Source organism: Notamacropus eugenii, chromosome 4, assembly GCF_028372415.1.
Source record: "Notamacropus eugenii isolate mMacEug1 chromosome 4, mMacEug1.pri_v2, whole genome shotgun sequence".
NCBI classification, from domain to species: domain Eukaryota; kingdom Metazoa; phylum Chordata; class Mammalia; order Diprotodontia; family Macropodidae; genus Notamacropus; species Notamacropus eugenii.
Genome location: NC_092875.1, coordinates 342,518,115 through 342,533,973, shown reverse-complemented (window position 1 = coordinate 342,533,973; position 15,859 = coordinate 342,518,115). Strand labels below are relative to the sequence as shown.

Genomic DNA, 15,859 nt, shown 5'->3' with positions numbered 1-15,859 from the left:
TGACTCATCTAAGTTCATACAGGCAGATACAGTGGCATACAGTAGCATACAAAGCTATGCAACAGAAGATCTAGAATTCCCTCGGCTCCTCTGACTTTTGTGTGGTTCTCTTTCCTTTATGGGGAAGTGAGGCAGTGATATGGTGAGGAAAATTCTCACCCTCTTCTTATAAACAAGATAGAGGTATGATTCAGCTCCTAAGAAAAATTTGGCAAGATACCATGAATACAATTCCTTAATTGAAGGAAACAAGAAAGAAAAGAAGAACTAACCACTAAACTTGTAACTAGTTAATTATTTACTTAAATGATCTAATGACATCTGTTTTTTCACTTACCTCATCCTTCTCCTCGAACTGAAAACTCTCCCAACCCACATAATAAATGTTCTCTTCAATCACCACAAGACCAGCCTTCTGTGACTACTATAGTACCTTTTCTGAGATTCTCCTCCTAATTCACACTCAAAGGCTGAATTCCAAAAAGGGTGACTACCTTGGGCTCAAGGTTCTCTGTGACTTCAAACTCCTAAAGTTCACAAGTTCCCCCCAGTGTGATTACTTTTACCATTCAGTAGAGACAGTTAGGTCAGAGCAAAAGTATGTATTGAGATCACATCATAACAATAATAACAAAACATTTTTCCCTTCCCCCATAAATTGGGGTGCACTCTACTACAACTGCACATAGTGTTAGTGGGAAAAGTAGTCACACACTGAAAGCACTAATAGAGAGTACACTTAAGGAACATGTGCGGCCAAAGTAACTCATTCATCTAACAATACAAGGCCTTGATGTCTTTTCTGTTCTGACTGCTTAAAGAATGTTTCTTGATTTTAAACGAACTAATATGAATGAGACCAATCCTTGATCATTCAATGGCCAATTGCTCTCCAATTCCATCAAGAAGTTTTTCACACTTCCTAAAGGAGTAACAAAATAGGAGCCCTTCATTACACATTGCTGAATATTTTAACAATTTAAGCATCATACCTGGTTGTTAGAATCTGCGATTTCATCAACTGGGCTGAGGGGAAATTGATAAAGGTATCCTGATATACCCCCCTCCATTTTGTTTAGATCTATCCAGGCAACATAAGTTCATTCAAATCAAATAACTTACAAATAATGGTTGATTCTTTTGTTGATAAAGTGAATTGCTAATTAATTTATGGAATTATTCAATAAAACAGACATGCCTAGTTCTCTAGGTACTCACTGGGAAAGACTGTGATGGAGTAATGCTTCAGTCACACCTTAATATAGCACAAAGAGTGCAGACACAAACAGCATAAAAATACAAATAAAAGGCAAGGGGTGGGGGGATACTGAAGCTGACAATGAGGCGACTGGGATGTGGTGGTAGAATAAGGCAGGGAGCATGCAGAAGAAAATGGGAAGGGGAAGAGGCACGGTCACTTGTGTTACCATGGATTAGAGTTGGGAGCACTCACTAGCATGGACCCAAATGGAGATAAAGGAGTGCTGGGGTTTGGTGGGGGACAGAAAAGGGAGTTTGAGGTCTCATTTTTACAGGGTTTTGGTGAGGGACAGACTAACTCTTATCCATGTCACTTTGGAGTTAGTTCACTAACATATCCACACTGTCTCAAAGTTATCAGTAACATTTGGTTTTCTGCTGGTCTTACTGCAAATATCTGGAGCTTATCTGAGTTCTCCAACTCACAGGACAGCAAGACCTAGGTGGCCTCCACTGACTTAGCATATGATCTCAGGATGTGAGTTTTAGTTAATATATGATACAGTTCACAAGTTATGCTCCTTTGATCTATGGGACAGTCTGTGAGTGACTTCTAGGTTCCCCTGTGCTATCTTACCTCCTGTTATTGTTACTTTATACTGGCTACTTATATACCATACTAACTAGACAGACTATGTGGGGTGGTTGGAGGGACCAGAACAAGATACAGTTTTAACAAACCAAGTCATTTCAAGCTGCTAATCAATCAGGGAAAGACCAATATCTTTTTTTAAAAAGGATTGCCAGGAGCATCATCTTCAAGCACATCACTGAGGTCATTCTATTGTCCAACCTTTTGGTTTAAAGGGATTTATCTTAAAACTGAACACATGACATTGGTCATATTAGGCTGCAGTTAAGTGAGCCTAGATGAAATGAAAAGTTAGGAAAATTATCCTAATTAATCCTAGCAGGTGCTTCAATTATCTCTACTTAAGGTGAAAACATGTTTTGACTAAATCAAGTGCTTTGTTTTGTTAGCATAGACCAGCCCTTTATTAATATTTTTAGAGTCTACAAGATCATTGGGATATTAAATCACTCTTTCAATTTTAACTCATCACAAGGACATTTATACACACCATCCTCCATAAACACCTCCCTCAGTTTGAAAACTGATTGTGTTCTGGAAGGTTATAGAAAGAGAGCTTTAATGTTGGAAGGGACTTTAGAAGTCATTAAGGTCAACTCCTTTATATTCCACTTAAAATTAAGACCCGGAAAGGTTTGAGCGACTTGCAGAAGGTAAGTGGTAGAGCTTTGGTTAGAAACCAGTGCCTCAGATTCCAAATCTCAAAATCTTGCCACTGTACCAAAGTGTTGCCTTGAAATCTTTTAGTTAAAGATTATGTCTCTCCGTGTCAACAACTGATAAACTAACTTTTCAATGGAAAATATATGATTATTATTAAAGCATTATATTTCTAGTTTTTAATTTTAATCTTCTATGTCTATCCTCAAAAAAATAACTGCTGCTGTCTCCCGTGTCTGGAATGCTCTGCCTGGAATCATTTCTGCCTCCAGGCTACCCCTAGCTTCTCTCAGGTCCCAGCTAAAATCCTGTCTTCTTCAAGAGGTCACCCTACCTTCTTTAATGTTAGTGCTTTCCCCCAAAGATTATGTCTTGTCGTTTCTGTACATATTTTATTTGTATATGGTCGCCCTCATTAGTCTGTGAGCTTGAGAGAAAGAACTAAATTTGGGGCTTTCTTGTTTGGGGGCAGGGATTGGCCTTTCTTTGTATCCTCAAAACTTAGCATAGTGCCTGATACATAGCAGATACTTAGTAAATAACTGCTGACTTTACTTCCAAATATCCTTTGATTGATAGAGGAAGGGCAGCATTTCCTGGCCCATCATGGGAGTCGGTGGGGGGGGTTACATGACCTTATTAAGAAAAAGAAATTGGCTCTAGAGATTCAGAGGGAAAAAAGACTTTCCTGGTTTATCAAAAAAAATGAGGAATGAGGAAACATAATATTCTCGAATCGACTTGATGCTTGGTTAAAAAAAAAAAGTACATTGCACTGACCTAGATCAACAATAAGGATGTGTTCCAACAACACACTTTATTTTAAGAAACTTTGTTACCAGAGGGAGAAACAACAGGAAACATAGAGATACATTCCAGACATAAGAAAAAAAGGGGATTGTGGTACAAAAATATCATTAACTACTAACTAAAATCATGTAAAATGCTTCAGAAAGTACATAAGATGGAACTTAATATGAATTGTAGCCTTTTTTTTAAGTTTAGAAGACTGAGTTAAGATAAAATTATATGTGTACAGATATAATAATAATAATAATGATAGATAGCATTTATATCATGTCCAAGTTTCCAAAGGACTTTATAAACATCTCATTTTATTTTCACAACAACCCTGGGATGTAGGTGCTATTAATATCCCCATTTTGCAGTTGAGGAAACTGAGGCAGATAGAAATTAAAGTGACTTGCCCAGGATCAAACACCTAGCAAACACTGATGTCAAATTTGAACTCAGGTCTTCCTGACTCCAGTTCTAGCACTCTATCTAGCCACTGCACCCCCTAAGTGCCTAGCTATATGTCATATACGTAAATATGTATTCATGAGAGATACAAGCCTTATAGCCTTTATTTCAAAACAACTCCTGTGCGTTGGTAGGGACATTAACCAAGAAGTGAGGAGTTGTAGATGAACCTGGCTTCCAACTCTTGTGGCTGTACTTTCTTTCGTACCTGACTTCTCCTCACCTCTCTGGCCTATAAAACTTGTTTAATATGTGAATTTAAAATGCATCCAGTTACTTATCTCCTTACCCAAGAAAGCCTCCCAACTTTTCAACATATTTTGCAAAAGAAATCAGCATACAACTTTCTGAACCAGTGTCCTGCTATATTTTAAAGCAAGTTTTTTAGACACTCATAATGTTTTCCCATAGAAATAATACTATTAGTCAGAAAAAGCATCAACAGACATTTATTAAGCACCAACTGTATGTAAGGCATCTTGCACATCTTGCTCCTTGAGGACAGATATTATCCTTGAACACTTAGCACCTAGCACCATGTCTTATTCATAGGAGACATTTAGTAAGCATTTGTACAATTGAATTGAAATCATTGTTAAGTATTGAATTGAAACTGAATTGAAAAATTAAGTAAAGATGTAAAGGTAACTGATAAATAGATCCTTGCTCTGGTGGAATTGTAATCTAATAAGGAAGATGAGGTGCATATACAAATGAATGCAATAAAAAAGACTTTACTACATTCCTAAGAGAGATAGGGAGAAAGTGCTATTATGATTTGGAACAGACAGAAGGATTCTTAACTTGATTTAAATAATTTCTGACTGGGGAGGATTATAGGATCTTAGGATGGCTACTTATGGTCATTCTAGGCCAGTACCCAAAAGCCTATTCAACTCCCTTGTGCTAGAAGTACTGTTCTCATAGCACTATTGCTTCATAGTGGTATGAAGCTCACTGGGTTGGACATATTTGTGAAGTCTCTGAAATATGCTAAGTATATCTTATAAATATATTCCCTGGGCTGCCTGAAATATAACTGACATGGAGTATTTCATTGGAACTTCACAAGAGGTAAGTACAGAAGATACTATTATGCCTTTTTACAGTTAGCACACTGATGCTCACCACCAGTGAGCTGCCCCAGGAAAAGTTCAAAAAGTGTTAGTTGTATTCGACACCAAGAATTCCTCACTCCAAGTCTAGTTCTCTGACATAATGCTTCACAGGAGTTGTACCAAGTCATATGCTTACACTCTTGGCCATTTAGCCAGCAAACACCTATGTGACTGTTAGGGAAGCTCACTCAACCTCTCTACTTTGATGAGTTCATCATCAGAAGGTTGGCAACCAACTGATGAGCTTTTGTTTCTGTTTTTGGCCGTAGCTATTCAGAAAGTTTGACTACTAAAGGCAAAGTCACATGATCTGCTTGTGTGGAGAGAGTATAAGGATGGATGAAATTCCAGGTACTGGAGTATCACTCAGTTAGAAAATGCACTTCAAGTTCCAACTCAGGATACCAGGAAAAAATATTCTCCAAGGCATGGGTGAGAGACTAGAGAAGGAGGCGGTCAGTGAATCCTAGATTGGTAACTCTCCACAAGAGAAGATAGGCACGGCATTTACATAAGAGAGGGCTGTATAAAAGAATGCAACCTCTCTAAGTCAATCACTCCCTGGGTGTCCGAGTGGGGGGGGGACAAAAGACAGATTGGGGGCGGGAGAAGATCCTGATTCAGAATACCCCTTGTTCTCTTCCCCTTCTTACTTCCCCGCCATCACTACTACACAAAGAAATTTTTTAAAGTCTGAGATTGCCTGTAAACGAGTCATAATCCTTGATTCTTGTTAATCAGTCCAGGTATCCCAGCACCTCTTCTTTCAGGACGTAAGAAAAAAGACATAAGTCCACCCCACAGTCTTTCCCTAATTTCCTAAATATATAACCATTACGAAGTAAATAAAGGAGTCCTAAAATGAAATAAGCTTGCTTTGCAATGTTTAAAAATTGCTCTGGGGACCATTTCTCCAAGGCCTGCCTTCCAAAGTTGAGTTCCCATTTCTGAAACGGCTATCCTTCAGAAATCCCAACCCCGGAGTTCCTATTCAGCCATTTCTGTTCCCTAGACCCACAAGGAAACTTGGGGTTTAATCAGGTGGAAAAAGAATGAAGTGATTGTTTTGGGAATGGGCGCATTCTGGCTGAGTCTTCTTTGATCTGGTTAATAAAGAAATTATCTTATACAGATGACTTCATCAACCTTCGTTGAGTTATGGAAAAGCGGTTAAGAAACAAGCAGATATCAGTTTAGCGACTAGTACGGGCTATGGTCCACCCCAGAGAAGTGAGGACCAAAGGTAGCGCGAGCCCCGAACCTTGGACATCTCTGCTAACCCTGGTCACAAAAAAGAGCCACCGACTTAGACCGTCACTTCCGTGTAACTCCTAGCAACAGGTGAATTTCCCCACTAGGGGAATTCCGGCTATCTACAGTCTCCATAAAATACACACACACACACACACACACACACACACACACACACACACACACACACACACACACACACAGCCCCTGTCTCTGCTCCCTACCTGCTCATCACCCCAGGGACCACTGCACACGCTGGCCTCCTCCAGTTGGCCTCAAGGAGCCCTTTTCAGTCACGTGCTCCCGCCTGGGGTGCTCAACAGCTCACTCTGAAAAGAGATTTGAAGTTGGGGAAAAGCAAACCACCGAACTTTTGCGTCCAGCCCCCTACGTCTCCGCCTCCCGGGAGCCGAGACCTCCTGGCGCAAACAAAGGGAGGATCTGCTGCCCGCCTTCCCTGGCTCTCCTTACCCACCGCAGCCCCGCCAATCAGGCGGTGCCCAGGTTGGGATCGTGGGGGCTGCCGAGCCCAGCCCAGCTGAGCCCTGCCCCCAGAGCCTGCGGACTCTTTCCTTCCCTCCCCGAGCTCTCGGCTGGGCTCGGGACTCCGGAGTTTCGCAGTTATTCGTTACCTGGAGAGCTGCTCCCCACACTCGCCCGGCTCGCTCTTGATCTCGCCGCTGCAGCCCCGGGGCAGGTGAAACGGCCCCTCCCAGGCGCCACCGCTGCCAGTTACCGGCCGCCTCCTTTTCCTCCTCCTTCCACCTGCTGGGCCCCTGCAGCAGCTACCACCGTGGCCCCGAGCTCCCGCAGAGCCGCCGCCGCTGCTGCGCTCGCTGCTCCTGCGGGGCCCCGGACTGCCTGGGAATGAATGGGAAAGAGGAGGGGACACGGAAAGAGGCGGGCTGGGGAGGGGTGGGGTGCAGGCAGGCAGGCAGAGCAGCCAGCAACAACCCCTCCTCCTTGTCCTCCCCAGGCTCACCCACTCCCTGGAGGGAAGGCGAAAGATGCGTCGCGAGGGAGGGAGGGAAAGAGGGCGAGGGCGCTAGGAAACGCCAGTTCCACCTGCTCCTGCTGGACCTGAAGCGGTGGACGTGCCTCCTCCCGGCCAGAGGCTGAAGGCTGGGGACAGGGCAGGGACAGGGCTTCATAGTCCGGAGGAGCCGAGTCGGACGCCGGGGAAGCTCAGACTGAGAACTGGACTTCTCCAAGTCCCTGAACAGCAGGCAAACTGGGGCTTCCTCGAAGCCCGGAAGATGAAAGGCTTGGTTCTGGGTAAAGAAAGTCCCGTCTATCTAAAGTGGCAGAAAATTCTTTCTGGAAAACATGCCCTGGGGCAAGCCCTGCTAGTCTCTTATGTTCACTAATTTAGCTAGCTGCGGGATATGATCTGAATGGCTGTAGGCAAGGAAGGATGAGTCCAGACGAGACCAAAATACCTAGGAAAGTGAGAACCTTGTGTTTTCTAGACTTGGTGTCCCTCCACCTCCCTAAGAAAACAGAGAAAGTTCTCTACTTCAAAAAAGGAGGTGGGAAAAAACAGCACATAGAGAACAGCTTTTGTCATAAAAGAATCAATGTCTAATCTGTCGTCTCAAATACCATTTTTAACAGTTTCTGCTTCTCATCCCTTTTTGAATTATCTTCATGGACTTTCACTTTAGTTTATTTTTCTTTGCTTGCTCCAAGGTCACCAACGACCTCTTAATTGCCAAAGTCACTGGGTCTTTTATCAGACCTCTTCTCCTGAACCTCTACACCTGCTGACCAGTAAGAAGTTTTCTCCTCCCTTTGGCTTCCAAGGTTCATCTGACCATTCCTCTTTCTCCTCCACTGATGCTTCTTTCCTCTCTAGGGATCAGAGGATTTAGAAGTAGGAGAGACCTTGGAGATAATCTCCCATTTTACAGATGAGCACCCCACACGAATACTCCCTCTTAAAATTACTTTGTACTTTATACCTATTTGTCTACATGTTATCTCCCTCCCACTAAGGGATTTCATTTTTATAGAATGTCCCATTTTTACATTTTCATCCTCTTTTGCCTAATGCAGTGCCCTGCGCATGATAGGGACTTAGCAAATATTTATTGAATTGATTTTAATAAGAAACTTGAGGCGATGTCTAAAAAAGATTAAATGACTTGCCTAAGGTCACACAACTAATTGCAAAACCAAGATTCACATCAAAGTCTTCCAGTGTTCCCCCTGAATCTTGGCATTCCCCAAGATTCTGTCCTGATCTCTCCTCTCTTTCTAACAATCTCTCCTTTCATGATCTCATCTACTCCCAAAGCTTCACTTATCACATCTTAAATTCTTCTCTGGGTCATGTTGCGGATGATCAAGGCCTTGAAATTAGGTGGACTCAGCTGGGTTGAATAGTCAGTTGGGCAGACCCTCAGGTACAGATAATGGTTGATAGTCACAATACAAGCTAATAAGTTTCAGATTTACAAGCTACCTGATGCTGATATTAATTTCAATATTTACATCAAGCAGGAATGATATGGAATTATTAATACCAGAGAAATTGTTAATATTAATACTCAGATCTGTGATCTAATCAATATGGCTATTTCTTCCATCAGTGTGGATTATATCACATCCATGCCATCTTGCATATTTTTAATCCATGTAGTTTCTTAAACCCTTTATGTGTTGGTGGTCTGCGGCTTTTTTTAAAATCTATTTTGAGAATACAAGTTAAAGGCTTCAGGAATCTGCTACCCTTCATCCTCAATGCAACAACAGCCCACTTCTTTTTCTGGACATTTAAGTTCACAAAATCAAAAGATCATACATTTAGAGATGGAAGGGATGTTGGAAGTTGTCTGGTCTAAAACCCTCCTTTCATAGATAAGGAAACTAACCTATGAGACTGAGGTTAAATGACTTTCTCATGGTTTCAAAGGTAGATCAGTGGCAGAAGTCATGATTCAGAGCCAGATTCTTTGATTTCATAGCCTACGTTCATGCACACATAGGGGGTGGGGTTCATACCAAGGGGGACAAGGCCTTTGCAGAATTCCTGACAGATGAAATTAAAGAGGAGAAAAAATAATCAGAAACACATAGCTTTCCTCAAGATATCCAGGGACTGGGAACTGTGTGTGCAATGACAGAAGCCAAGTTAGTCTAGAGATTAATTGGTGAGAGGATCATGATCCCATTCAATATTAAAGTATCCCTCTGACATTTGGAAAGAGACACCAGAGGGGCAAAAGGCTGAAGGGGAGAAAGAACCTGAACTTTGAACAACTCTGAAAATTGTGGTGGAGCTTGTGGAAGATGATACCAAGAAGGATTGGACTGTTATTATCTAAAGGATGATGTCAGACAGGAAGAAGAGGAGAGTGACAGCTTATCAATCAGGGAGTTAGCTTTCAGCCCACCAGTGAGTCTGACTAGAAGAACACAAACGACATGCTGAACACACATTTCCTGGACTGGGCCCTGTGATCTCTCAATGGGCTTCCTGGATGACTGAGGAGTAGTCAATCCATTTGTACATGAACCAATCAAGTGCAGCATGGCCTTGGAATACCAGGAATGCATCAACTTTCTGGAAAATCCGAAAGGATTTGCCAAGTGTCAGCGGGGAGACTTGAGCCTGCAAGACCCCATGTTGAACTCACTGGTCCTTAAAAAAGAACAGTTGTCTAGAAGCTATCATGGATAAAGTTTAATAAAATACTTTCAGACATAAATCATGTTACCTCACCCATTTTTATTTTCACTCTTCTGCTGGCATTTTTGTACGCCACCACTCAATGATGAGAAATAAAACTGCTTAGACTCCTATAAAAGAATAAAATAAAAAAGCCCCTGGGCTATGCTGTAACTGATAATGGCTTTTACTTCATGTTTTGGGCTGTACTAGAGAGAACAGGCACTATGCATATCTTTCACCACCTCCCATCTCTCACAGCACTTTAAACACTGTGTTCTCTTAAACATGGAAGTAAAGCACCACACCCATTTATGTGTGTTTGATTGAAGTTCTAGCCAGAGATACCTACTGGATGCATAGACTCATAGTCACCCAGTCTAGGATGAGATGGGGCTGCTTCTATCATACCTCTCCAATTCAGGCTTGCTCTTCTAATACCCCAGGGGGCCATAATTCCCACATCATTGCCACTCCACACTGCTCTAAGCCGAGCAAAGTGCTTTGGTGAACAGAGCAATGAAGACACTGGCTTGGACTCAGTTACTTTATACCTGAAAGGCCCCACTCCTGAGATTGCTGGCTTTCGTTTCCTAGACCTTCAAGATCTATGCTGTAGGGCATTTGGCCATTACAAGTTGGGGAAGGGCTGAAGGGAGGAGGGGCTTGTCTAGCCTGTTATTTGCTTTATATGTTATTGTATACAGCACACCATGGGAGAAAGAGGGGACATGCTTATGTGACTTTGCAGTTGTCCTTTAGCTTATATAGATATACATAACTCTCTAAGGATATATAAATAAGCAGAGTCCTCCACCTCCTCCTCTTCTCCTGCTCTTGGTCCTCTTCCTTCTCCTCCTTCTTCTTCCTCTTCTTCTCCTTCTTCTCCTTCTTCCTCTTCTTCTTCTCATTCTCCTTCTTCATCTTCTCCCTTTTCTTCTTCTTTCTCTTCTTCTCCTTCTTCTCCACCTTTTTCTTCTTCTTCCCCCCTCCCTTTCTCTCTGCACATATATACACAAACTTGCATAAATACATTTATATATATGTATATGTAGAAATCTTTACTTGCTTGTTATGCCCTTAGTTTTGTAAGGGGCTTCACTGTGTATGTGTGTGTGTGTATAAACAGTGATTCCCCTCATGATATATACATATACACATATATAATCTATGTGATATGTTAAAATATAAGTAGTAGTATATATTAAATATGCTATACAATGTACAATATATGTGTACAGAATATATGTGCAACATTAAAAAAGTGTGTATATATACACACACATATACATACATATATATATATGTGTGTGTGTGTTCATTGATATAGAATCTACTCTACCAATATACATTGGCAGCTGGAGTACCAAGAGGCTAAATGATTGCCCAGGGTCATAAAGCCAGTATATGTTAGAAGCAGAATTCAAAAGGGTACGCACTCAGACCCACAACCACATCCACCCACTCATCTGCCCACTCACACCGACATGTGAATGCACATACACTCAGAGGTATACTGCTAAATGTTTAACAAATGGCTCTTCAAGAAGAAAAATGTAGTCACCACACACTTTTAAATTTAATCTGCGTTACTACCTACATGGTGAAGTCCATAGTGTGCTGAGCTTGGCATCAGGAGTTCTAATCTGGCCTCAGGCAATTACTAGCTGTGTAATCTTGGATGAGTCAATTAATAAATTAACCTGTCTCACTTTCCTCCTCTAAAATGAGACTAACATGAGCATCTACATCCCAGGGTTGTTGTGAGAATTAAATGAGATCTGTGTAGAATGATTGGCACATGGTAAGCACTATATAAACGATAGGCTGCTATAATTACATTTGTTATTCTTCATCACTTTCTTAAATCTAGAAATCAACAAAACAATAAATGGAGCCCTGATTTGCAATGTTTTCCTATTTCTGAAGTTCAAATGCTCACACTGAAAATTAAATAATTGACTCTCCTGAGCTGCTTCCAAGCTGGCTCCTACACACTATGTGTCCAAGTATCTGCAAGTTCCATAGCCCTTTTGAAGAGACCTAAAATGAAGAAAGAAAAGTTTGCATTGAAAAGCACATATATGCACAGTCAGACTCATGGCTGACTTAGCCACTCATTTGTCACCCATTGATTTGTCAACTGGCACACATCCTCAAGTTGCTGATTAGTAACATATGCTCAGCATTCCACCTTCACGTTGATTATTGTCCTTTGAGTCACCTGTAGCTGTGAGTCTTGTGGGGCAGTCTGTAATTCACAGCCATAGAATGTGGCAGGAAGAGTAGTAAACATCCATCAAAGACAAAATTCACTTGGCTTTCACTAATGTAGAAGCAACATTATCACTTTTTGAATTAACAAGCTATTCAGGAGAAAGGTTCTATTTGAGACTAAATAAAATACACCATAGATGGCAATATTATGTTCGATATAAATCTAGTCTAACAATTTCAATGGAATTTTGGTTAAGAAGCAACCAGGGTTTGACTATATTTCAAAAGAAGTTGTTTTCCGCCTGGGAGGTGTTAGGCGATCTGGGCATGCCCATGACAAGTCCCTCAGGGTGCTTCCTCATTAAGCGATCCAAGCTTGCTCCAAGCCACATTACAGGGATAAAAGGGGAAAAGCAGAGGTCCATGCTTTCCCATAGGGTCTCTGCTTCTATAACAGTTCATTGGTGGCCATGAGCTCAGCCGAGTATAAACGAAGTTCTTTCCATCCTTCCTCATGCCTGACTTTTGAACCACAAGATGTCTCACCTGGTGCCTCCTCAGTTTTCAATCACACAAACATCAAACTTTTGCCAAGTCCCAAGTGCACTTCTAGCTTTGTGACTTTCCCTAAATTCTTTCCCTCAGGAAGGGTGCTCCCAGTTTGAGGGATAGTCAGGTTGGCAATGCCTCCAGGTCTGGAAGAAACTTTACCCCCTCCCACCACCTGCTTCTTTTCTCTTTCTTGTGCCCCTCTGGTTATACTACACATCTACTCCACACTTGCAGGTACGTTTGGGTCCTATTCTGGCCCCTGACCTCTCAGAAAAAGAAGTCATTTTCCTTTCTGGGTCCCAAAGATTCCTCCTCTGTTTTTCAATCTGCCCAGCACTGACCTTTCAGTCACCTCCATTGCTCCTCCTTGAGATTCTATGGCTCCTTAGCCTGGCACATCCTGAGTTCAGTGAAGGATTAAGTCTACCAGCTCAGGTTACCAGCTCTGCCCACATCCCCTTTCCTCTTTAATGACTCATCACTCAGGTGTTCTGAAGGGGGGTGAAGTGGAACTTTGCCCAAAGTTCCCTAATCACATTCTGAGGTACATGGTATTTTAAAACTAAGACTAAAAATTCCCAAGTAGAGTAAGAGGAGGTAGAATCTTTTACATCCCCTTAAGACGAACAGTTTTTTTACACTGAGATATTTTAAGGTCCTTAACTCTTATCAAAGACAGAAGGAAATGACCCATTTGTTTAAAAAAATTATGATCAAAAAAGCATTTTTGTTGTAACAAAGAAATGGGAACAAAGTGAGTGCCCATCCTGGGAAATGACCGCATAATATATGAATGATATATGAATACAATAGTATATGAATACAACGGAATATTATTGTGCAGAAAGGAATGACAAAAGGGTTGGATTAAGAGAAATGGAGAAAGTGTTAAATGAACTGATCCAAAGTTAAGTGAGTGGCAATAGGAGAATATATGCAATAATTACAATAATGTAAGAGACCACTCTTTTAAAAGACCTAAGAATTCTGATTTAATGCAATAGTAAGTCATGACTCCAAGAGACTGATAATGAAGCATGCTTCTTATCTCTTGACATAGAGACAATGGATTGGAGGTGCAGAATGGGACATTCACTTTCATCTATGACCTAGGGTGCAAATTTGCTCTGCTTGTACTTATTTACTACAAAGGAGGGCTTTTATTTTCTATAGAGGCAGTTGAGAATTGTGGGGATAGAATGGGGAGTAGTGATAATAGTGTTCCTAAAAAAAAGAAAAGGAAAAGAAGAGTGTCAATGATGAAAAGAGCAGAAGAAAGTACAGTAGGGGCCACAGGCAAGGAAGAAAATATTGCTCCAACTATGTTCAATTTAATATATACTATAAAAACAAGCTGAACATAATGAAGATTCATGGATTCACTACATTTTTTTTCTCTTCTTTGCATGGAGAAATGTTTGTGTTTGTTGATGTTGGGCAAGCCCATGACAAAAAAGGGAGCATTTAAAAAAAATCATCACCTCTTATTTTACCTTGGTGAAATTCTTTAACATATAAGGAAGTGATATGCAACTCTATCCCCCATCAAGTTTTACCACAGAGTTTCAGTGTCCCTACATTATTTCCTGCACTTGCAATTGCTTTTACTATAGATTTTTCTGGAGGCTTTCCAAATTCTTCATATCATCAAGAAACAAGTTCAGGCTCATGGGATGTACATCTTATGGTTGCAATAAGTGGATGTTTACTAACAATGGTCTCCCCTGTGACTTTCATCCATTCTCAATCAATAGAGACCTTTCCACTTTCAGACTTCACTTAGCACTTTGTACCACTAATTCACTAAAGACTTATACACAAGAGGGTCTGTGCAACATGGTGGATATTGGCATTCTAGACTTAGAAACATGAAGACTGAATTGAAATCTTTCTAAACATTTCCTTGTCATGTTGCTGTGGGCAGGCAAGTCATACCCTATCTGCAAAATAGGTTGAATAACACCTGTAGTAGTATCCTCCTCATAGTATTATTGTGGGGTCAAAAGGAAATAATATATGTGAAGCAATCTGCAAACCTTGAAGTGCTATGGAAATTTTGGCTATCTGTCTTCCCAGATCATGACTTCTGGATAGTCAATCATGTTTACTGAATTTGGTTCCACTCTGTTGGCATTGTCAGTTAGCAAAGCAAAAACTTCATGATTCCTTCTGTTCCTTTAATTCACCTATTTTATAGTTGGTATGTTCCATAATGTGCTGATTCCTCTGCTCCTTCTGTGCTTCTACAAGTAAACATGAACAAATGGATGGATGGATGGATGGATGAATGGATGAATGGATAGGTGGGTGGGTTGATGGGTGAATGAATTAATAAAAAAATAAATTGGCTAAGGTGTTGTTATTCCAAAGTTTACTATTCCTTTCTCTTGTACACTTGTAACTACTTCAGGATACAGAACTTTGATAATTCTTTTTCCTTTCCCTTTCATGTTTATAGATGAAAATGAGTGTCCCACTCTGCACCTCTAGTCCATTGCCTCTGTGTCAAGAGGTGAGATGCCTATTTCAATATGAGACATAGATTAAAGAATCCATCGAGCTCTGAATTCATAGTCCTACTACCAGGAAGGTCCTAAATTGTGAAAACTATCATATCTTTAACCCAGGAGATGTTTTTTTTATAAGTCCTGTCTCTGTCACGTGGGTGTGCCCATGAGCAAGTTCTTCCTCCAGGGTTGGGGAATCCGTGACCTCAAGACCTCATATGGCCTTCTAGGTCCAAGGGTACAGTCTTTTGACTGAGTCCAAGTTTTACAGAACAAATCCTTTTATTAAGGGGATTTGTTATGTGAAGTTTGGATTCAGTCAAAGTGCTGAACTCAAGGACCTAGAGGGCCACATATGGCCTCAAGGTCACAGGTTCCCCATCCCTGTTAAACAGTCTACTAAGTAGCTCTCTAAGGCTACAATTCTCAGATAAAAGATAAGGGGTAAACACTACTGTAACCACCAGTCCAGACTCCCTCAAATGATGCCTCTATACTGTATATTATTATTATCCCTCTACTAGATTGTATGAGGGTAACGACATGAAGACCAGGATAGTGTAATTTCTAAACTTTGTTTCCCCTTCCACCTATTGGAGTGCTCTACACACAGTAGTTACTTAATAAATTTTTTTGAATGACTGTGAAAAAATAATGAATTTGGTTGGCCGTCCTCTCTGTAGCAAAACCTGGCTTTTCTCCCTTTGCTTTCTCCTGATCCATCAGCATCAGCTTCTATATTTCTTCTCTCCTTCTGCCTCTAATCTGT

At 41.1% G+C, this 15,859-nt stretch overlaps 1 protein-coding gene and 1 pseudogene across 1 annotated transcript in view; one reads left to right on the top strand and one right to left on the bottom strand.

Moving 5' to 3' along the window:
* PLEKHG4B (pleckstrin homology and RhoGEF domain containing G4B) overlaps positions 1 to 7,003 on the bottom strand; it is a 323,118-nt gene extending 316,115 nt beyond the window's left edge. The window contains exon 1 of the mRNA XM_072605293.1: positions 6,777 to 7,003. The gene's annotated coding sequence lies outside the window, so the exon portion shown is untranslated. The remainder of the gene's footprint in view (positions 1 to 6,776) is intronic.
* Positions 7,004 to 7,400: 397 nt separating this feature from the next.
* Positions 7,401 to 9,854, top strand: LOC140502559 (complement component 1 Q subcomponent-binding protein, mitochondrial pseudogene; annotated as a pseudogene).
* Positions 9,855 to 15,859: the final 6,005 nt, after the last annotated feature.